Source organism: Gopherus evgoodei, chromosome 14, assembly GCF_007399415.2.
Source record: "Gopherus evgoodei ecotype Sinaloan lineage chromosome 14, rGopEvg1_v1.p, whole genome shotgun sequence".
NCBI lineage: Eukaryota > Metazoa > Chordata > Testudines > Testudinidae > Gopherus > Gopherus evgoodei.
In genome coordinates this window covers 29,231,001-29,254,822 of record NC_044335.1, presented here as the reverse complement: position 1 = coordinate 29,254,822, position 23,822 = coordinate 29,231,001, and the positions used below count along the sequence as shown (strand labels likewise).

The 23,822-nt window shown below is 46.8% G+C and overlaps 1 protein-coding gene and 1 long non-coding RNA gene across 7 annotated transcripts in view; one reads left to right on the top strand and one right to left on the bottom strand.

Annotated features, from left to right (window-relative positions):
* The window catches only part of CBFA2T2 (CBFA2/RUNX1 partner transcriptional co-repressor 2), a 108,700-nt gene that overhangs the window by 34,904 nt on the left and 49,974 nt on the right, over positions 1 to 23,822 (top strand). The window lies entirely within an intron of this gene.
* LOC115634943 lies at positions 6,134 to 22,221 on the bottom strand. 2 transcript variants are annotated; one of them, XR_003996477.1, is made up of 4 exons: positions 22,024 to 22,221; positions 11,516 to 11,612; positions 8,624 to 8,921; positions 6,134 to 6,278 (listed from the first exon to the last, which is right to left on the bottom strand). It is a non-coding gene; the product is annotated as an uncharacterized LOC115634943 (long non-coding RNA). The 2 variants fall into 2 exon arrangements; XR_003996478.1 differs by having other exon boundaries at positions 6,257 to 6,275.

Below are 23,822 nucleotides of genomic sequence, written 5' to 3'. Positions count from 1 at the left end.
GTGTTGAAGACCTGCAGAATTTGCCAGTGTTAATGCTGTTGTTCATTGAAATTACTTTGCTCCATTTAAGACTTGATCCTGCAGTCACTATGCAGGCAAACTCCCAGTTAAGTGATCAGGAGTTTTGCCCACGTTTGGACTGCATAATTGGGCTATTAGTCTTTATTTTAAACAGCTAGCCTGCCAAATTCACGTTCGAGTTCTGCAGAAGACTGAGTCCTGAGGAAGAGGAGAAGAGATTAGAAGAGAGGGGGGCAAACTACAGCCCTTGGGCCACATCCGGCCTGCAGGACCCTTCCTTCTGGTCCCCGAGCTCCTGCCAGGGAGCTGGGTCAGGACAGGCTTGTGGAGGAGCCGGCCCAACTCCCTGGCAGTGCGGTGAACGGGGTGGAGGCTAGCCCTTGGCCCCTCCGCTTCTGCTCCCTTCCCTCCCTGCCTCTCTCGCAGTCACAGTTCCCCCAGTGCCTGGGCAGTGTGGCTGCAGCTCTGGCCAGGCAGGACGGCTATAGCACTGCCAGACCTGGTGCACAGGGGGTGGGGAGCAGGGAGAGTTCCGGGAAGGTTCCAGGGGGGTATTCAGGGGGCCTGGGCCCTGCTGCCGGGGACAGGGGCAGAGCAAGCCAGGGTCCCCCTCCACCCCCAGCGTGTGTGGCCCCTGTCCCCAGCAGCCAAGCCCAGACAGGGAGCAAACCCCGCCCGACTGCCAGGGAGAGCAGCCAAACGAGCAGGGGAAACACACAGGGAAAGGACTGAGCTCCCGTTTCCCCCAACCCACAGGTAACGTGAGACAGGGGGAGCTGGGAGGGTTGGATGGGGGCAGGGGGGGCCCTGAGGGCAGTCAGGGTTGAGAAGCAGGGGGGATTGGATGGGGGACAGGCATCCCAGGGGGCAGAGAGCAGAGGTGTTTGGATAGGATGTGGGAGTCCTGGGAAGCAGTCAGGGGTGGGGAACATGGAGGGTTGGATGGGGGTTGGGGTTCTGGAGGGTTGGATAGGGGGTGGGGACCAGGCCATGCCTCGCTCTTTGGGGAGGTGTAGCCTTCCCCAGCCTTCCCTACCTGACCCTCTCTACAATTTCTGTACCTGACGTGGCCCTAGGGCCAAAAAGTTTGCCTACGCCTGGATTAGAACAACACTGCAGGATGTTCAGGGAACACTGGGGGAAAAATGCTTGGAACAGAGAGGTAAATTCTAGCTATGTTTTTTTGGTTTAACACCTGCATGTTATCCAGAATTGCATGGATAATCATTATAGATACGTAGGAATGGGAGAGTGCATAGATAAAAAAAGGATCTGATCAAACTGTTCAGTGGTTCAAAAGAAGTGAAAGCTCATGACTTTTTATTAGTCCGCTTAGGACCTCATTCTGCCGCCCTCAAGAAGAAGCATCATCTCACTATTTCCACAACTGCTAAGGATGCATTCTGCCACACTAACTCACAATTAGTTATTTTGGAAGCAGTGGTGATGTAGCAGCATCAGTCCCAGGATATTAGAGGGAAAAGGTGGGTGAGGTATAATATCTTTTATTGGACCAAATTCTGTTGGTGAGAGAGAGAAACTTTTGAGCTTACACACAGTCCTGTTGGAATCAGTAGTAGCTATGGTTTTTCTGAACACCTCTATACTGAAAGACATCAGCAAATTGGAGGTGAAATTAGAAAATGATGCAAAATTAAGGATCTTGAAAGGCTGATTTGCGGGAGAAGGTTAAGAGAACTAAGCATATGTACCATGACTGGTTGATGACTAAGGGAAATATAACCAAAACCAAGTATTAGAAGGCTGTAACCACAGAAAGGGGAAGGAATTGCTCAGAGTGGGCCAGTGGCGTATTGCTAAGAGTAAGATTAATCAGAGCACAGAGAAGCTTAAATTGACTACTGGGGTAAATTCCTGATCTGAGGAGTATTCCTAGATTGGAATAGTCTTCCTAGGGGAATGATGGAAGCACTATCACGTGAGTCATTTAAAACCGGAAAAGACAAATTCAAGTGCAGTTTTACTATGAGTAGTGAGTATGGAAAAGTGTTATCTTCTTGCTTCACATACCTGCTTGGTGTATTTGAATTGTATCCGCTAATAGCACTGAGGGCCTGATCCAGTGCCCACTGAAGTCAGTGAAAAACTCCCGTCTATTTCAATGAGTTTTAGATTAAGCTCTAATATTACAGTGTCACTTCTCAGGCCTACAGCACCAACATCACCGAGGTTCTGTCTGCACTGCAATTAAATACCTGTGCCAGCTGTCTTGGTTTGCAGGGTTCAGGCTGAGGGGGATGTTTAATTGTGGTGTAGATGCTCAGGCTAGAGCCCGGGCTCTAAGACTGTGTGAGGTGGGAGAGTCCCAGAACACAGGCTGCAACTTGAGCCCAAATGTCTATACCGCAGTTAAATAGCCCCTTATCTCGAGCCCCCCAAGTCTGAGTCATCTGGCACTGGCCAGCTGCAGGTGTCTAATTGCAGTGTAGATATACCCTGAGAGAGATCTGGATTCGATTTCTTCTAGGGCTTCATCAACATAATTGTTTACCAAGTCCCAATTGGTTTACCTTTGCATACCCACTTGAAGGCAAAGGGGTTGCTCACATGTCATTGAGGGCATAATTTGGCCTGCAGTACTTTTTAGTCATGATGCTAATACACAAGAAGGAAAGAACAGTGCCTGACTTCTGGATTCCAGCTTGAGTTTGCAAGGCGGGCAGTTCCAGATCCAGTATTTTGTATAACTAATTGGACTGTAAATGTGGAAACTCCCAATGCCATGTTTAGTTATTCTTAGTAGAAAATACCATGGTTCACAACCCTGATTTGGTATGGGGAGAACTAAATGGCCTATTGGCTTTCCCATTTCTAGTTTTTATGATTTGGAGAAAAAAATCTCTAATTTGATTGGTACCCAGACACAGTTTCCATTATATTACCAGATCGCTGAGTACAATGCAACAGAATATGAAGAGATTTCTGTGAAATGTGTGGAGGGAGATATTTGTTAAAAGGCTTACAGGCAGCATTAGGTAACATGTTTTTAAATTTGAACTGAAGAGAAAAAGAGTCACTTAGTGTCACCTACTCTTTTTTTACATGCTAGAACAGCTGACTTTTCTGTACTCTCTCTGAGTTAGATGGTAAACCTTCCTTGACCAAACCTAGTGGCTAGCTAATATTTACATACTCCATTATTTTTCAGAGATTAGATATAAAATTGTGTTCGAACAAAAATTTGACAATGGTCATTGGGAAAGCCATATTGTACCCTTCACAAAGGCTAATTAAACTTTATTTCTGAGATGTTCTTTTACTTCATTTGTACAAAGATTTGGAGACGGTTCCTGAAGCGAATCAGAAAATACCCATATTTCTGCTTACATTTGATACCAGGGTCCTTAAAGTGCAGGGGAGAGATGGTCCTGTAGTTAAAAGTATGGAACTAGGAGTCAGACTTGAGTTCCATTGTTGGATCTGCTAGATATTTTCTGTGTGACCAGGGGCATGTAATTTCTTTGTGCCTCACTTGCATAGACTCTTAAGGCCAGACAGAAGCACTGTGAACTTCTAGTCTGACCTATATACATAGGCTATAGGCTTTCTTTCCTCATAAACTGGATTTCCACATGAGTAAAACAGTCATCATCCGCTCAGTATTAAGAGTCTTAACTCATTGTAAAAGCAGCAAAGAATCCTGTGGCACCTTATAGACTAACAGACGTTTTGGAGCATGAGCTTTCGTGGGTGAATACCCACTTCCTCAGATCATGTAATGGAAATATCCAGGGGCAGGTATATATATGTGTGCTAGCAAGCAAGCTAGAGATAACGAGGTCAGTTCAATCAGGGAGGATGAGGCCCTGTTCTAGCAGTTGAGGTGTGAAAACCAAGAGAGGAGAAACTGGTTCTGTAATTGGCAAGCCATTCACAGTCTTTGTTCAATCCTGAGCTGATGGTGTCAAATTTGCAGATGAACTGAAGCTATATATATATACCTGCCCCTGGATATTTCCATTACATGCATCTGAGGAAGTGGGTATTCACCCATGAAAGCTCATGCTCCAAAACGTCTGTTAGTCTATAAGGTGCCACAGGATTCTTTGCTGCTTTTACAGATCCAGACTAACACGGCTACCCTCTGATACTTAACTCATTGTGTTCTTAGAGCACTTTACAAACCAAGTAATTAACATTGTTTTTAACAGCTTTGGGCAATGGCACTTTAAAACCAACCCTGAGTTTTTAAAACAATGCTTAATGAGTTTCATTGTTCCAAGTCCTCTGCTCAGATGCAGCATTTCCTCCTTTCTTGGTTGTGGCAGAGTCTCTAATGCAATTCAGGTCAGGTGGGTGGACTTTCGGACAGAAGAACATTGTTAGCAGCTGGAACTCTTCAGTGTCACTGTTACTCTTCAGTGCCACAAAAACTGCATGACGAAAAGCCAAAAATCTATCAGTTGGCCCACAAATCAGATGACTTCCTTCCAGTCTGGCCATGTAACTTAAATAGCCATCCATGTATTGACAGCTGTCTGTTATTTAACTAAATCTAAATGAGGACGGAAAGGGAGTGTGCAGAGAATGCTGCTGCTTTGAAAGAACTCAAACCTGTTGCAGTGCTGCAAGCTGTGAATGTTTAAAGACCTCGTATTACTTACCATGCTGGAGGAGCGGGAAGGGAGAATGGGGGGGGGGGGCGTGTTATTGTGAGGGTAACAGATGTGCCCTATGCTGTTGACGCGTGCCGGCTCTGTTCCTTTGCTCTTAACACCAGGTGCAGCTATTGTTCTGGCTGGTCTCTATTCATCCAGCCTCGTCTGTTACTCTGCTCTTTCTAGCTCATTGTTTCTGAAGAAAATTAGCATTAAAAACCCATCTGAAACCCCCATGTCCCTCAACTGCAGGTGACTGTTATTGGCTCCAGCTGCCACCCTTGCGCTTGATTACTTCCATATGGGGTTGTGGTAAGAAGTAATATCCACTTACTGATCCCCTCCTCCCCCCATACTTTATTACCCACAAAGAACAATACCCTGAAATCTATTAGACCCCCCAATAGGCTCCACATTCTACTCTGGTGATGAACATTTTACAAGGGAAGCTAATTATTCCCTCCCACCCTTCTCTTCCTTCCTCCCTCTCCTCCTCTGTAAAAGTGAAATAACCAAGGGCCAATGGGTAGTAAATTAAATCTTTGAAATATCCAGAGATGAGGCGTCTTGCTAACAGGAAAATTCTGCTAGTTTTTGGATGATCTTTAATGGAAACTATTTAGCCATCATCTTTTATATCCTGTTGTGCCACACCTATGAACCAGATGAGCAAATCACATTTCAGGGAACCACAAGAGAATAGATGCTGCTATTTTTACAAGTTGATTGTTAATTTCATAAGTTTAGACAGACGAAGGGAGGGGCGGCGGAGACAGTTTTTTAAAAAAATGTGGATGATCTAGTTAGGAGCAGAGCACTCTTCGTTTTTTAATATAATACATCTCAGGAATGGTGTGTTTTGTGTTTGTTTTAAATCTAAACCATTTAATGTGTGTTTTTTACTGTAAAACATAGCACTTCGGAGCTTCCTGTTTCTCCTTATGACCCCAGGTTAAATGTGCTTAGATTATAAAGGGGGAAAAAACATTTCTGTCAGCCCTGCACCTCAGCCTAGGATCTGAAAGCAAGCTGCATGCTTTCTGGCTTGTGCATCATCACCAGGAAAAAACCTTTCTCTGTTACACCTGGGCAGCCCTGTTGAGCACCTATCCTATTTATTATGATGCTTGAACCAGATGAGAATCAAACTCTCTCCCTTTTCCTCCCATAGCTGTGTTGACCTTGCAGAATTAGTAGGAATCAAAACAAAACCTTTTGTCGTCACCAAAGTCAGCCAGTAAAACTATGAGGGAGCAGATGTATGGAATAAAAGGGTAATTTTTTTGGTTTACATTGTCCCTTTTTAGAGCAGAACTGAACCTTGAAAGGCATTTAGGAAGCTAGAACAGTGTCAGTACAGATAACTATGGCCAGTGCTATAATTCCATGTGGGACAGAGCAACTTTTATACTTTTGAACAAGGATTAGGAAACTACTTTCATAGAGAACTGGATGAAAGGATAATGCAAGATTTTGAATATACTTACAGTAGTTTTCCAGATGGAAATACATCCACTTGAACTGTGGCATTGTAATTCACTGGGTTCTGAAGAGGTTACTTCTGGGTGACCAACTAATTTCAGTTGCCCTGTTCTCCAGAGCACTGAGTGGTGGAGCTGTACCTTGGGTAGCAGGCTGCTGTGGGGAAGATTGACACCAGTCATTGAATGGTTCAAACACAGATGCTTTTTCCATTGGTGCTGACTGAAGGAGGAAGCCTATTAGGCTCATGTAAACCCCAGCCATTATATATTATGAGACCAATTTTCAAAAGACCTTGTCTAAATTGCACATACAAATCCTGCATTTTCACACACACAGTGGCACTTAGCCGCCACTTACCTGTGTGCACCTAAATGCTTGTTATGCAATTTAGGTGACTACTTATGAAAACTGGGCAATTTGTGTTATGAACACACATTCTGCCACTATATTAAGGTAACAGAGTGGGCTGGTAGTTAACAGCTGACTGGGAGAGGGGCTCCTGTGTTCTATTCCTGGCTCTGCCACTGACTTGTGTGACCTTGGGAAAGCTAACCTGTCAAGTGCTGTGTTTACCTCTCCTGTAAAATGCTGATAAGACTTCCCTACCTCCTAGGGATGTTAGAATTCCTGGTTTTATTCCCCACTGGTGTCCAGCAGCCTAAACAACTGGTTATCCTTCTCCTTAGCACTTGGAGAGAGGTCAGACCTTTGCAGTGCAGGGGCTAGAGACTGCCCTGCTGGAGAATAGCCCAGCATTCTCTGCCTCAAAAGAAGCCCTAGTAGCAGATTAGTGTCTTTTTAGCAAGTTTTCCTTTATTTATTTTCTTCTCTCTCTCTTTTTTTTTTTAAAAGATAAATTAACTTTATCCTCAGCTTGGTCCCCTACCAAATTCTGACATTGGAACCAAATTCAGTGGGAGCTGAGCTTTCTGGGACACTGTGGCTGTTGTTTCCCTCCCCTGCCTTCCTGTCAGAATGGACAAAATGGCGAAGCAAGGGAAGAGGGCTGGGCAGAGTTGAGATGGAAAAGCTCTGGCATGCAGGGGATGGGGCAGGTAGATCTCTCTGCGGTGCTTTAAGAGGAACAGGTCCAACCCCGCAGTTGGTGTTCAGGCCAGACAAGTTTCTAGCTGTAGAAGCAGCCATCCAGCTCAGACGCTTTTCTGCTCCCCAACTCTTCTCAAGAGATTTAGCAGTATAATAGCAGGCAGCAGTGGTGCCTTTGCCAGTTCAGGAGACCGTGCAGCCAACATCTCAGTTCTCAGCAGCAGCTGCAGTGGGGAAGGGTTGCAAAGCAGTTCCCCACTGAGGCCTCTGCTCTCTCTAGTGGGCTTTGCAGAGGAGTAGCCTCATGGAATCAATTCTCCCTTTAGGGTTTCAAGTCTCCTGGCAGGGCAAGTGGGCTGTTCCAGCCCTTCCACCTTAGTTTAAATGCTTGGCCCCTCTCTCCGTTACAGTCAGCTACACATTCTCCAGGAGGTTATGAAGAAGGTCTCTCTTTCTCTTGGGTGGCAGCAATGCATGGGTGCTGGAACAACGAGTGCTGGGGGTGCTGCAGCAGCCCCTGGCTTGAAGTGGTTTCCATCATATACAGAGTTTACAGTTTAGTTCAATGGCTCTCAGCACCCCCACTATACAAATTGTTGCAGCACCCCTGCAGCAATGTATGTGACATCCTACCCCACATGCCCTTATTTCCAGCTATTGCAACTTGCTATCATTCCTTTGCCTTTCCCTGCGGTGGATACCTGTGGGTCTCCGTCAAACCACTTAAATATTCACGTGTGGGAGGAAACCAGCCAACCTGCTCTGGTTTCCACTATGAGCAAACAGCCTCCAAAGACTGAACTGATTGCCTTAGAGCCCCTAAAATGCTTGTCTAAAGTGAAATTCCTCTGTTTGACTCACTGGTAAAGAGAAACCGGAAGTCAAGGAGGACTCCCATTAACACAAGTCAAAAAAATCCAGACGTTCTAAAAAAGGTCATAGAGCTTCATAGCCTTCCATCTTCTCTCAAGACATAGGAAAGCTGTCCAGATCTGATCAGAAGGACGGAGCTCTGAATAGACTATTCCCCTCATCCCCAGTTGTTTGAGGCGAGGTTCAGCAAGTTCCTGCCTATGCTTGGGATCCAACCTCCATTGGCAGAGGGATCCAGAACAGAGTGGTAGGGCTGGCCAAGTCACCAGAAGTGCTTTCTTTCCAAATCCAAGGAGATTTGCATTCCCCTTCATCGCTTGCTGGATGATCTTATCAAAGGAGTAGGATAATGCCCAGCTAAGGTAAAGGGGCTGGATAGACTGTTCTCTTTGATTAAAAAAATGAGATTTTGTTACTATTGCAGCATCTGCCTTCAGAATTGTATCTGTGTTCAATGCTACAGTGATCCCTATGGAAGGGGTGATTTCTGCCCAAGGAACCACCAGATAAGAGAGTAGACTCATCTGATGAAATTATGAGGCCTCAGAATCAGTCCTTAAGGCACTTATCACACGTACCTGCTTCTCCAGGGCCATTCTAGCATTGGCAGATGAGCTGAGAAGTGCAGTTCCTTAAAAGGATAGGAAGTGGCCCATGATCCTCCAGAAGACATCTCTGACAGCTTTGTTTGTCTCCAATTCTTCCTTGGATTCTTTTTGAGATTTGCTGTCTAATCCAGGGCCTCAAAAATTGTATGATAAAGATGTCTCTGTCTCTGGAAGGTGGGAATACAGGCTGAGCATTTCAGTGTTGTACACAGTTGGTTTTGCATTTACGATGGGGCAGCTTCTTTGGAGTTTGACAGTAGTAGATGTTCTGCAAGGGAGGATTGGATCGTTATAGATAAATTGGAGGTTAGAAAATGTGTCAGAAACATCTGAGGTTGGTAAATATCCCCAGCAGCTTTCTTCAGACTTTTATTAAACCTACAAAGTCAAATCCCAAATTTAAGGGGTTTCTTCTCCCCAATTAAATGATCAGACCATATGGTGTTTACTGAAAGTGCCTGTGATATGGAAGGAGCCTACCTACTATATCACTCTCTTTCAAAAGAAGCTGCTTTACCTAATGTTACTATCCTGAAAACCTGCAGATTCTTTTCAGCAGCAGATGAGCTGGGGATTATTCCAGTGACCTTCTCCCTGCTGTTGGTATAACCTTCTGATTCTGCTGCTATGGTGCTGCTTAATCTTATGTGCATTTAGCAGTCTCCCCTGTCTTTCACTCCTATAACTAATGTGTCTTTTTTTCTCCCAGGGACTCTACCCAGATCACTGTCTTACACTCCCCTTAAAAAAAATTACTGGCTTAAGATCCTTGGGATGAGAAGGTTGGAGCAGCATCTCTGTTTTCTGAAAATTACTATTTACTGTCATTAGTAAAATAGATCACCTCTTCAGGGGGAAGTGTGTGCACCAGGAAATAGTAACACCCTGACTTTTTTTTTTTAAATGTATTGTAAAAAGCTGTTATCAAAGACAGCACATGGAAAGAATTTTCACATGACTTCTGAAGAGAGATTAATTAGTAATGGCAGGGAAGGAGGGAGGAAATCAGGCAACTGTTTTTCTACTCGAACTTTGCATTTAAGGGAATGGAAAAGTGGTAAAGTAATCCCTAAATAAGCAGGAGGCACCAAGGACTGAAAGTGTCCAGAATTGGGGCAGAGGCCTTGGTGTCCATTTATGAGTTAGCCCCGGCTTAGAAAATTAACTTCTAGTCCCTTTAATATAATTGTTGGGCTTGAATGTAGCTTGTAGTGAGTTCTCGCTTGTCTTGCCAGTATATAAATTAATATGGTGACATATTACTCGAGTCTGTTTGATGTAAATTCACTGCTCATGGCATAGTTACAAGAGATTGAGCGAATATGATTCTTTCCTCCTCCCTTCTGGCCCCTCGCCCTCCCACTCCCACAGTTTGTGCTCCAGCATCAAAGCTTCTAGAATCAAAATCCATGCGTAGGTCACCAAAAAGCTGCCACATCAGTGTGCTTATTACTTAATGTGTAGTATGCTTGAACTGTGGCTCTTCTCTGAAGAATGTTGCTGAAAATAGCAGCAGGGGGCACTGTGTTATCTCAGTGGTTTCTAGAGCAAGTGTTCTCAGTTGACAAGGTTTGCAAATGTTGTCTGGGGGTATGTCTTCTGACCAATGTTAAAGCTGCAGCAGTGCTTTAATGTGGCTGTAAAACCCCACCCCCACGAGGGGAGTAGCTACCAATGCTGGGAGCCCAGCTACCAGTGCTGGTACACTGTCTCCACTGCCACTTTACAGCGCTGAAACTTGCATCACTCAGAGGGATGTTTTTTCGTGCCCTTAAGCGAGAAAGTTTCAGTGCTGTAAAGTGGCAGTGTAGACAAGGCCTAAGTTTTGAGGGTTGAGCTGGGTTATTTCCACTTTGCACATAATCACCAGTAATAAAGCTGCTGAGGGTTTAATGATCTCTTCAGCAGCACCCAAGCAAGCCCGTTGTCTTCTAATTTATGCCCTCAGTGGCACTTGTGCAGTCCCAGTCCCTTCAGTAAGTTTGCACAGATGTAACTCATTAGAATATAATAAATAATTTTGTTGATAGACACAAGAAGGAACAGAATCGGTGGCTTGTTCAGTCTGAGCTGGGATGGGTCTTTGGGTAAAAGGAGTAAAATCAAGTAGTTAGAATCTGCTCAAGTTCCTTTTGAAAAGTAATACCTTAAGCCAGGAGTTGGCAACCTTTCAGAAGTGGTGTGCTGAGTCTTCATTTATTCACTCTAATTTAAGGTTTCCCGTGCCAGTAATACATTTTAACGTTTTTCGAAGGTCTCTTTCTATAAATCTATAATATATAACTAAATGATTGTTGTCTGTAAAGTAAATAAGGTTTTAAAAATGTTTAAGAAGCTTCATTTAAAATTAAATTAAAATGCAGAGCCCTCCAGACCAGTGGCCAGGACCCGGGCAGTGTGAGTGCCACTGAAAATCAGCTCGCGTGCCGACTTTGGCACACATGCCACAGGTTGCCTACCCCTGCCTTAAGCCAATGTCAGGTGTGTTGTGAGAAAGAAACTAATCTTGAAGGGGTACCCCCCACAGAGGTGCCTGTTTTTTTAGTGGAGATGGATCGAGTGACGTAAGACCTGTTTGTATGGCTTGTAATTCTGTACCACACTTGGACTCAAGTCTTTTAAAATACACATACTACACAGCAAACAAAATCTAAAGAATGTTATCCTCAAATGTAGCCTCACTGTGAATATCAAGAGGACTCTGCATCTCTATCCAAAGTACCAGTAGTCAGCATAATTCATGAGCTTATTAATCTGTTTTTCTTTAGGGTCTCTTTCTTGTTGTTTTAGTTACTATCTCATGTGCAAATCTAATTTGCCTAATTGCCTGGTGAATGTAATTGAAAGGCACTCTGCACTTACTTGATTGTGGAAAGTCTCACTCGGGCTCACACACAGATAAGACTCTGCCTCTGCTGAGAGGAAATCTATGGGCACCGCTTGGTAGACTGTGCTGTGGCTGGAGAAGGAAATGTCATTTGAAACACACTTGGCTTTTACACATGTGGTTAAGAACATAAGAACAGCCTTAACGGGTCAGACCAAAGGTCCATCTAGCCCAGTATCTGTCTACCGACAGTGGCCAATGCCAGGTGCCCCAGAGGGAGTGAACCTAACAGGCAATGATCAAGTGATCTCTCTCCTGCCATCCATCTCTATTCTCTGATGAACGGAGCTAGGGACACCATTCTTTACTCTTCCTGGCTAATAGCCATTTATGGACTTAGCCACCATGAATTTATCCATTTCCCTTTTAAACATTGTTATAGTCCCAGCCTTCACAACCTCCTCAGGTAAGGAGTTCCATAAGTTGACTGTGCACTGTGTAAAGAAGAACTTCCTTTTATTTGTTTTAAACCTGCTACCTCTTAATTTCATTTGGTGACCCCTAGTTCTTGTATTATGGGAATAAGTAAATAACTTTTCCTTATCCACTTTCTCAACATCACTCATGATTTTATATACCTCTATCATATCCCCCCTTAGTCTCCTCTTTTCCAAGCTGAAGAGGCCTAGCCTCTTTAATCTTTCCTCATATGGGACCCTCTCCAAACCTCTAATCATTTTAGTTGCCCTTTTCTGAACCTTTTCTAATGCTAGAATATCTTTTTTGAGGTGAGGAGACTACATCTGTACACAGTATTCGAGATATGGGCGTACCATGGATTTCTATAAGGGCAATAATATATTCTCAGTCTTATTCTCTGTCACCTTTTTAATGATTCCTAACATCTTGTTTGCTTTTTTGACCGCCTCTGTACACTGCGTGGACATCTTCAGAGAACTATCCAAGATGACTCCAAGATCTTTTTCCTGACTCGTTGTAGCTAAATTAGCTCCCAACATATTGTATGTATAGTTGGGGTTATTTTTTCCAAATGTACATCACTTTACATTTATTCACATTAAATTTCATTTGCCATTTTGTTGCCCAGTCACTTAGTTTTGTGAGATCTTTTTGAAGTTCTTCACAATCTGCTTTGGTCTTAACTATCTTGAGTAGTTTAGTATCATCTGCAAACTTTGCCGCCTCACTGTTTACGCCTTTCTCCAGATCATTTATGAATAAATTGAATAGGATTGGTCCTAGGACTGACCCTTGGGGAACACTACTAGTTACCCCTCTCCATTCTGAGAATTTACCATTAAATCCTACCCTTGGTTCCCTATCTTTTAGCCAGTTCTCAGTCCATGAAAGGACCTTCCCTTTTATCCCATGACAGCTTAATTTACGTAACAGCCTTTGGTGAGGGACCTTGTCAAAGGCTTACTGGAAATCTAAGTACACTATGTCCACTGGATCCCCCTTGTCCACATGTTTGTTGACCCCTTCAAAGAACTCTAATAGATTAGTAAGACATGATTTCCCTTTACAGAAACCATGTTGATTATTGCTCAACAGTTTGTTTTTCTATGTGTCTGACAATTTTATTCTTAACTATTGTTTTGACTAATTTGCCCGGTACCGATGTTAGACTTACTGGTCTGTAATTGCCGGGATCACGTCTACAGCCCTTTTTAAATATTGGCGTTACATTAGCTAACTTCCAGTCATTGGGTACCAAAGCCGATTTAAAGGACAGGTTACAGACCTTAGTTAATAGTTCCACAACTTCATATTTGAGTTCTTTCAGAACTCTTGGGTGAATGCCATCTGGTCCCAGTGACTTGTTAATGTTGAGTTTATCAATTAATTCCAAAACCTCCTCTAGTGTCACTTCAGTCTGTGACAGTTCCTCAGATTTGTCACCTACAAAAGCCAGTTCAGGTTTGGGAATCTCCTTAACATCCTCAGCCGTGAAGACTGAAGCAAAGAATCCATTTATTCTTCTTCGAGTGCTTGCTCATATCCATTCCAGTTAAGTGTGCGCACGCTGCATGCACGTTCATCGGAAGATTTTTACCCTAGCAACACTCGGTGGGTTGGCTGGGCGCCCCCTGGAGTGGCGCCGCTATGGCGCCGGATATATACCCCAGCCAACCCAGCCACCCTTCAGTTCCTTCTTACTGCCCGTGTCGGTCGTTGGAACAGTGGAGCGCGGCTTACCTGTCCTCCACTTCCCTAGGACTCGTAGTTCTTGTGTATATAGTTATATAGTTATAATCCTTTTATACACCCAGTGCCGGAGCCCATGCCCGGCTCACTGGGTTTTAAACTGTGCTCAGCCTGCCACAAGCCGATGCCAACAGGAGATCCGCACGACTCCTGTTTGAGGTGCCTCGGGGAATTGCACTTCACAGCTAAGTGCCCCATTTGCAAGGCTTTTAAGCCAAGAACAAAATGGAGTGGGACTTTCTCTTACCCCTCCACCTTCGGCACCGAGCACTGGTCAATTGGCGGACAGAAGTGCCTCCCCGGCACCGGACCCTGCCGGCACTGCCAAGGCCTCTCGGCACCAGCCGTCGCCGGCACCGAAGTCAACTCAGCATCGCTCCCTCTCTCCGAGGTCGAGAAAGCCCATGACTCCTCCTGCCAGTGCCTGACAGCTCCCCGGCATGCGCCATGGTTGAGCTCCCTGCTCCTGCTGCTTCCATGCCAACTGCACCGCAGCCAGAGAGCTCGTGTAAGTCGGATTGCCTGGCACCGACACCGGCAGAGGCACCGATGACGTCAGCACAGTCGATTCCGGTCGCACGGGGCCGTCAAATCCAGTGCCTGACAGCTCCCCGGCGCGCGCCATGGTTGAGCTCCCTGCTCCTGCTGCTTCCGTGCCAACTGCACCGCAGCCAGAGAGCTCGTGTAAGTCGGATTGCCTGGCACCGACACCGGCAGAGGCACCGATGACGTCAGCACAGTCGATTCCGGTCGCACGGGGCCGTCAAATCCAGTGCCTGACAGCTCACCGTGGTTGAGCTCCCTGCTCCTGCTGCTTCTGTGCCAACTGTGCCGCAGCCAGAGAGCTCGTCCACATCGGATCGCCTGGCACCAACACCTGCTGAGGCACCTATGACGTCAGCAACATTGATTCCTGTCCCGCAAGGGCTGTCGAATCCAGTGCCTGACTGCTCCCCGGCGTGTGCCATGGTTGAGCTTACTGCTCCTGCTGCTTCCATGCCAACTGCACCGCAGCCAGAGCGCCTGTCTAAGTTGGATCGCCTGGTACCGACACCTGCCGAGTCACTGATGACGTCGGCACTGTCGATCCCGGTCCCACGAGCACCATTGAATCCGGTGCCTGACAGCTCCCAGGTATGCGCTGTAGTTGAGCTTACTGTTCCCTCCACACCGGAGACATTCCCAGAGGCGAGGGATCTCATTGCCATGACAGAGTAGATGCTGCCTCAATCCCCGGCACCGCCGATGCGGGTAATAGTCTCTTGGCAAGCCTTCCTTGATACGACCATCCTCTGTCGGCACAGCAGAGCTGCACCGTTCATGATCACGGTCCCGCAGACGCTCCAGGTCCTGTCGGCACTCCCCCTCCCGATGCCACTTGCAGTCCCGATGCTGTTCTCGTCCTCGGTACCGGTCGCATTGCCGCACCGGTCGGTGTCCCGTTCGCCGACCCGCTACTCTCAGCACCGTTCCAGCAACAGGCACCGTGACTCCCATAGCCGCTCCCGACATCGAGCCTCAAGATCTCGGTCGACCTCCCGGCACCGCTCTGGTTGCAGGTCCAGATCTTGTTCCAGGTACCGGTACGCCTCCCAGTACCGGTCCCCGGTGCCGAGTTGGGCAAGGTCCGGTAGAGTCAGAGACTCTGACTACGATTTTTCAGCACCTCCATGGCCATCCGGACACGCATCAGTGTCATCCCATGCGGACAGCTCTTATGCTCAGGACCACGATTCTGATGTGCCCACCAACAACCTGAGAGCCCATCAGGACCTCCTAAGGAGGGTAGCACTCTATATGAACATCCAGGTGGAGGAGGTCCTGGAGGTAGGGGACCCGGTAGTGGACATTCTATCGGCGGTTGCCCCACTAGAGGGGCCCTGCCCGTTTATTCGGACCATCCAGGCTAATGTCGATACTCTGTGGGGGGTACGACTACTTGTACGTCCGTCCTCCTCCCTGCTCACTAGTCGTTCAGTCTGTTAAGGAAAGGGAATGGATGGCCAGCAGGCGCCATCCCCGAAATCAAAGGAGGCTAGGCGAATGACCCTACTCAGCTGCAAGGTGTACTCTGCAGGGGCCTTATAGCTCTGCGTGGCAAATCAACAAGCCTTGCTTAGCCCATATCATTATAACACCTGGGTGACGGTGGATAAGTTTATGGAGCTTCTCCCTCAAGACTCCCGCCAAGAGTTCACTGCCCTCTTGGAGGAAGGAAAAAAGGTGGCCAGAGCTTCCCTCCAGGCCTCGCTGGATGCAGCAGACTCAGCAGCCAGGGCTCTGACATCGGGTGTTACCATGAGGAGCATCTCATGGCTTCAGGTTTCAAACCTCTGGCCGGAGCGGCAGTATACCATTCACGACTTACCATTTGATGGTAAAGGCCTCTTCGCAGCGAAGACAACCCCAGGCTGGAAAGCCTGAAGGACAACAGGGTCCTAATGCGCTCTCTCAGCGTGCATACGCCGACTACCTAACGCAGGCCTTTCCGTCCCCAGCCACACCGCCGTACTCTGTGCCTAGCCACAGACAGGACTTTGGCAGACGGTGCAGCCGAGGTGGTCGCAAACAACTGTCAGGACCCCTAGAGGGCTAAAATCGAGGTCCCTCGCAATCACCACCGGGACCAAAGACGAACTTGCGAAGGTGCGCCCGAGAGCGGCGTACCAGTTACAGGCGGGATCCCACTCCTACTTCCTCTTGGCATGGTCCCAGTTAACTTCAGATCGCTGGCTCCTACACATGGTGGAGTATGGGTGCCACCTTCAATTTGTTCCAGTCCTGTCCGTCTTCAGGGACCCCTCTCAAGAGCAATTCATCTTACAAGAGGTGCAGACGCCGATGGATGAAAGGGGCAAGGGGTTTTACTCCCATTATTCCCTAATCCCCAACTCGTACGGAGGTCTCAGATCTATCCTAGACCTGCGAGGACTCAATCAGTTTATGATAAGGTTGAAGTTCCGCATGATATCCCTGGGAACCATTATCCCGTCCTTGGATCCTGGAGACTGGTATGCTGCCCTCGATATGAAGGACACGTACTTTCACATCGGCATCTTCCCTCCGCACAGGAGATACCTCCGCTTCTAGCCAACCGTCAGTACTTCCAGTTTACGGTCCTGCTGTTTGACCTTTCTGCAGCCCCACAGGTATTAACCAAATGTATGGCTGTAGTCGCCACCCACCTCCACCAATGTCGGATATACGTTTTCCATATCTGGACGATTGGCTTATCCGAGGAGACTCCGAGACACAAGTCACTCAGCATGTGGGCATCGTCAATGACCTATTCACACATCTAGGCCTGATGATAACTATAGAAACATCCACTCTGGTTCCCACGCAGAGGTTAGACTTCCTAGGAGCTATCCTGGACTCCGACCTAGCCGGAGCCTGCTTACCACAGCTGCGGTTTCAGGCGATGGCAACAGTCATCTGAGGTCTGCAGACTTTCCCAACGACCTCGGCTTGCACTTGTCTCGGTCTCCTGGGTCCCATGGCTGCCTGCAAGTTTGTAACCAAACACGCCAAGCTCCGCCTCTGTCCTCTCCAATTTTGACTCAAATCGGCGTACCGCCTGGACAGGGACCCAATGGTCACAATAGTCACCATTCCCTCGAGTATCCTAGGCTCCCTAGAATGGTGGCTAACTCCCTCCCTGGTGTGGGCAGGGATGCCATTCCATCCGCCCCAGCCCTCACTGTCCCTGACGACAGATGCGTCATCTCTCGGCTCGGGTGCTCACCTTCGTCACCTTTGAGCTTAAGGCCTTTGGTCTTCTCAGGAGCTGGCGTTCCACATCAATGTCCAAAAATAAGAGCAGTCAGCCTGGCGTGCCAGGGGTTCCAGCAGCAGCTGCGAGGCCGTGGTGTCTCAGTGTTTACAGCCAACACAACGGCCATGATCTACATAAACAACCAGGGAGGGACATGGTCCTCCTCCTTTTGTCAGGAGGCCATCCATCTCTGGGACTTTGGCATAGCCCACTCGATAAATCTGGTAGCGTCCCTTCTCCCAGACGTTCGGAACGCCTTGGCGCTTCGACTCAGCAGGTCTTTCCTGTCTCACGAGTAGTCACTCTGCCCCGATGTGATGCATTCTGTTGCCAGAAGTGGGGATTTTTCCCCACATAGACCTGTTCGCTTACCGCGAGAACAGGAAATGTCCGAGGTTCTGCTCCTTCCAAGGTCTCTCCCCGGGATCGATCTCGGACGCTTTCCTCATGTCGTGGAAGGGCCAACTCCTTTATGCCTTCCCACCGTTCACCCTGGCTTATTGGGTCCTGCTCAAACTTTGCAGGGGCAGGGCGCGCATCATCATGATCACTCCAGCGTGGTCCAGGCAGCACTGATACACCATGTTGCTCGACCTGTCAATAGCCAACCCAATTGCCCTGCCACTCCACCCAGACCTCATAACTCAGGACCACGGCAGGCTTCGCCACCCAGACCTGCAGTCTCTTCACCTTACGGTGTGGCTGCTGCGTGACTAAACCGGGGTAGCAGGAAGCCTTCCACCTGGTCAACGTACCTGGCCGAGTCATAGCGTTTCTCCTACAGGTGCGAACCTCTTGATCTTACTCCTACTGAGGTCTCCATCCCCTCTATTTTGGACTACCCTCTGGCCTACAACAGCAGGGCCTAGCGGTGTCATCGCTGAGGGTACACTTGGCAGTCATCTCTACCTTCCACCCAGGCTAAGGTGGTCGTTCCGTGTTCTCACACTCTATGATTTCGAGGTTCCTCAAGGGCTTGGAGTGCTTACACCTTCAAGTACGCCACCCAGCCCCAACCTGGGACCTCAGCCTGGTTTTAACCAGACTTATGTCTCCCCCATTCGAGCAGCTAGCAACCTGCTCGCTGCTATACCTGTCTTGGAAGACAGCTTTCCTCGTAGCCATTACATCGGCCAGACGAGTCTCCGAGCTCAGGGCTCTTACGGTGGTTCCGCCGTACACTATGTTCACAAAGACAAGGTGCAGTTACGACCACACCCGGCTTTCCTCCCTAAGGTGGTTTCGGCCTTTCATGTTAACCACACTCAACACAATGGGGGCAACAATTGCACTCCCTGGACGTCTGTAGAGCGCTCGCATTTATATTGAGCGGACAAAACCATTTCATAAAACGCCCCAACTCTTGGTCGCAGTAGCAGACCGAAGGAAAGGCCTACCTGTTTCCTCTCAGATGATCTCATCTTGGGTGATGACGTGCACCCGCACTTGTTATGATTTGGCTCACATTTCCCCAAGCCACATCACCGTGCATTCTACCAGGACTCAGGCTTCATCTGCCGCCTTGCTGGCTCGTGTACCTACCCACGAGATCTATCGCGCAGCTCCATGGTCCTCGGTCCATACTCTTGCATCGCATTATGCTCTGGTTCAACAGTCAAGAGATGCTGCAGCCTCTGGCTCAGCAGTTTACATTCTGCCACATTTCACTCCGACCCCACCACCTACATAAGGCTTGGGAATCACCTAACTGGAATGGATATGAGCAAGCACTCGAAGAAGAAAAGACGGTTACTCACCTTTGTAACTGTTGTCCTTCGAGATGTGTTGCTCATATCCATTCCAAACCCACCCTCCTTCCCCTCTGTCGGAGTAGCCGGCAAGAAGGAACTGAAGGGTGGCTGGGTCGGCAGGGGTATATATCCGGCGCCATAGCGGCGCCACTCCAGGGGGTGCCCAGCCAACCCACCGAGTGTTGCTAGGGTAAAAATCTTCCGACGAACGTGCATGCGGCACGCGCACACCTAACTGGAATGGATATGAGCAACACATCTCGAAGAACAACAGTTACAAAGGTGAGTAACTGTCTTGTTCTCCGCAATGACTTTATCGTCTTTAAGTGCACCTTTTGTATTTTGATCATAAAGGGGCCCCACTGGTTGTTTAGCAGGCTTCCTGCTTCTGATGTACTTTAAAAACATTTTGTTATTACCTCTGGAGTTTTTGGCTAGTCGTCCTTCAAACTCCTCTTTGGCTTTTCTTAATACACTCTTGCACTTAAGCTGGCAGTGTTTGTGCTCCTTTCTATTTGCCTCACTAGGATTTGACTTCCACTTTTTAAAGGAAGTCTTTTTGTCTCTCACTGCTTCTTTTACATGGTTGTTAAGCCACAGTGGCTCTTTTTTAGTTCTTTTACTCTGTTTCTTAATTTGGAGTATACATTGAAGTTGGGCCTCTATTATGGTGTCTTTAAAAAGGGCCCATGCAACTTGCAGGGATTTCACTTTAGTCACTGTACCTTTTAACTTTTGTTTAACTAACCCCCTCATTTTTGTATAGTTCCCCCTTTTGAAATTAAATGCCACAGTATTGGGCTGTGGAGGTGTTCTTCCCCCCACAGGAATGTTGAATGTTATTGTATTATGGTCACTATTTCCAGGCGATCCTGCTATAGTTACCTCTTGGACCAGCTCCTGCACTCCACTCAGGATTAAATCTAGAGTTGCTTCTCCCCTTGTGGGTTCCTGTACCAGCTGCTCCATGAAGCAGTCATTTAAAGTATCGAGAAATGTCATCTCTGCATTTTGTCCTGAAGTGAAATGTTCCCAATCAATATGGGGATAATTGAAATCCCCCACTATTATTGGGTTCTTTTGATAGCCTCTCTAATTTCCCTTAGCATTTCATCGTCACTACTACTGTCCTGGTCAGGTGGTCGATAATAGATCCCTAATGTTATATTTTTGTTAGAGCATGACATTTCTATCCATAGCGATTCTATGGAACATGTGGATTCGCTTAAGATTTTTACTTCATTTGAATTTGCATTTTCTTTCACATATAGTGCCACTCCTCCCCCTGCATGACCTGTTCTGTCCTTCCGATATATTTTGTACCCCAGAATGATTGTGTCCCATTGATTGCTCTCAGTCCACCAGGTTTCTGTGATGCCTATTATATCAATATCCTCCTTTATCAGTTGCAGTTTTTGAAAACACACTTTCTGATTCTGATTTCTCTAATGCTAAAGCTGAAACCTTCCTTTGCTGGCGCGTGAGAGCCAGTCAGGGCTGGTGTACTTAAGTGCATAGCAACATTCCAGTGACTCCTGAGAGGGAATGGCATCTGTTAGCTATGCTACATTGTAGACAAGACACTTCCAGTTTTTTAAAAACAAATGCAGTGACCAATGCTATTCATTATGTTAGCAAGCTACATTCATAAAGCTACCGTAGCAGCTTAACATGCATTAAGATACACTAGACCAGATTCTTTGGGCTGCCAAGTTCACTTTGCATCACTCACACAGCACTAAATGAACTTAAAGCATCCAGTGGCTGCCCCTGGATAATTCCCTCCCATCGAGGAATATTAGGTAGGCAGCAGTTATGAGGTCCAGAGTGTACAAGGCACTCTCTCCAAAGAGAACTAACATGAATTATGACTAGATTAGTCTGCCTTAGATACATGAGTAAATTGACAGGGTAGCAAGTGTGGGGCTAAAGAAAGTAGCACAAATGGAATGTAATTTATGATTACAACAGCCAAACCACAGTTGGTTATGATGTGAGGGACACTAATATGTCACGTAGTGCTGGATTCTGATGCCTGGACCTTATAGGAAATTGTGGCTATTAGAAGTGGAAAAGACCTGCTACACCATCACTAGAACTAGATCTGTCAGGGTCATGACTGACAGTGTGGCCTACATGTTCTATATCAATTGGCAGGGAAGACTGAGACCCCCTTTCTCTGCATCGAAGTGATAAGGTTATGGAACTGGTGCATAAAACATTGCATAGGAGTAATGTATCTTCCCGGCAGACAAACTGTTTGACGGCCAATGATCTCAGCAGGTATTTTCCCCCAAGACTACATATGGGAACTGAACCCCCATGTCCTGGTCAGCATTTTTTAGATTTGGGGATTTCCAAATGTGGACCTCTTTGCAACTGCTACGAGCTAAAAAGGCCAACTGTTTCGTTCAATGGGCAGTTTAGGTCCCAGTTCCCCTTCTTACTCCCTTGGATGGGGAAGCTGTTTTATGTGTTTTCCCCCAATGCCTTTGATCCTCAGTGTTGAACAAAATCAACCAGGAGCAGAATCATTCTAATAACCCCAGTGTAGTCAAGGCAAGCGTGGTTTCCTTATCTGTTGCTCCTAGCTCTTTGTCCACTGATAAATCTTCCAGTCACTTCTTAAATCCTCTCTCAGGATGCCAGTCTATTGGTACATCCCAATTTAAGTGTTGTTTGCCTCAAGACCTGGCTCCTCGATGAGTCGCAGAATACAGTCTTCCTGTTCCCCAGACATATGGCACTTATTCTTAAAGAATAGAAAGATTCTACCAGAAATACTTACCTTTAGAAGTGGAGAAGATTTAGTCACTGGTGTGAACTCCAAGACACTGTCCCACAGTCTGCCCCACTTCAGCTCGTTCTGGAATATCCGGTGCAGCTAAAGAAAACATGGCTGTCACTTAATTCTCTCAAGGTTCCTCTGACAGCCATAACAGCATTTCGTACCACTATTGAGGGGTTCTCCCTGTTTGCTGCATCTGCTGGGTTCATGAAAGGTCTGGGAAATTTCTTTCCACCAGTGCAAGTCCCTATCCCTGTTTGGGACTTTAATCTGGTTCTCAAAAGTCTCATGAAAATTCCTTGAACTGATGGTAACCTGCTCCTTATCGAATTTATCTGTCAATAACAGCCTTCCTAGTGGTTATTAGCTCAGCCTGCAGAGGCGGAGAGATCGGCACTTTAATGGTGGACCCTCCTTTCAGTTTTTTACAAAGGATAAGGTTTCCTTAGATCTGCATCCCCAGTTCCTTTCTAAAGTGTCTTCTAAGTTTCATGTGAATCGGATCAGTTACCTGGTAGTTTTTGTTCAGAAACCACCATGTTCAGTGTGCAGATTGCACTCCATACTCTAGATGTCAGAAGGATGTTATCTTTCTGTCTACGTAGGATTAAACCATTTCATAAATCCCCTACACGGTTTGTTCCATTTGCAGACAGATCAAAAGGCTCTGCTATTTCTACCCAGAGGCTATCAAAATGGATTTCTGGATGTATCTCAACTTGTACGGTCAACATCTCCTGCTGCTGGCGTGTCAGCTCACTCTGTGAGGTCACAGTGTACATCTGTAGATCTACTTAAAAATGCCCTAGTTGCTGAGATTTGCAGAGCTGCTACATGATCTTCAGTATGTGCCTTCTCCAAATACTATGCTTTAGATGACGATGCCTCCAGATCTGATGTGGCAGTTGACGATGCAGTTCTTTCCTCTGTAATGGACTCAACTCTGAAGCTCCCCCGTCTTGATGGGCTACTGCTCGGGAGTCACCTGATGTGGAGCACCATAGGGTGCTACTTGAAAGAGAGAGTACTCACCCTGTGCAGTAACTGTAGTTCTTCGAGAGGTGTATCCCTGTGGGTGCTCCTTTACCCTCCCTGGTTCTCTTCTGCTTCGGAGTTTCCTTCTGAGACTCCGCAATGGAGAAGGAACTGATGGCAGTTCACCTGCGCAGCTTGGTATAGTGGCAGCATGGGGCACGAGGATATCCACAGCGCATGCGTGGGCTGAACAGACACTGCTAATGAAAATCTCCTATTGAAAGTGCATGCGGACAGAGGGGAGGGTTCACATGTTTCTGAAATGGAGCATCCATCGGGATGCATTTTCAAGAACTACAGTTACTGCACTGGGTGAATAACCTCCTCTTTTCCTGGTCTTCATCCTCATTCAGGGAAATAGGATTGCCTGTTGGCCCTGCCTTCTGTTTTGAGGAAAACTTCAATATTAATTTTCGTTCCTGGGGACAGTGCACATGGTGGTTTGTTTGTTTGTTTTGTTCTGGTCATTATTTTATTGTTAATTGTCTTTGTGTTAGTGGTGTGACTCTGCTGGTTCTTGTTTGGCTTGTACCTGATTTTTCATCGAAGCCAGCAGTTATGACTTATCAATTCCTGCACTGTCACTGCTTTGATTTAATGAAACCTGACTTCTTCAGTGCTTCCGTGCTCGTTATTTGAGAGTTTTGATAAGAGTGTACTTCTGAGATGGCACCCTTGGTTCCATCTTGCTAGTAGGAATCCTCTAGATGGTCCTATATTTATTCATCTTCTGTGTTCAGGTAACTAACTGATTTTTCTTTTCA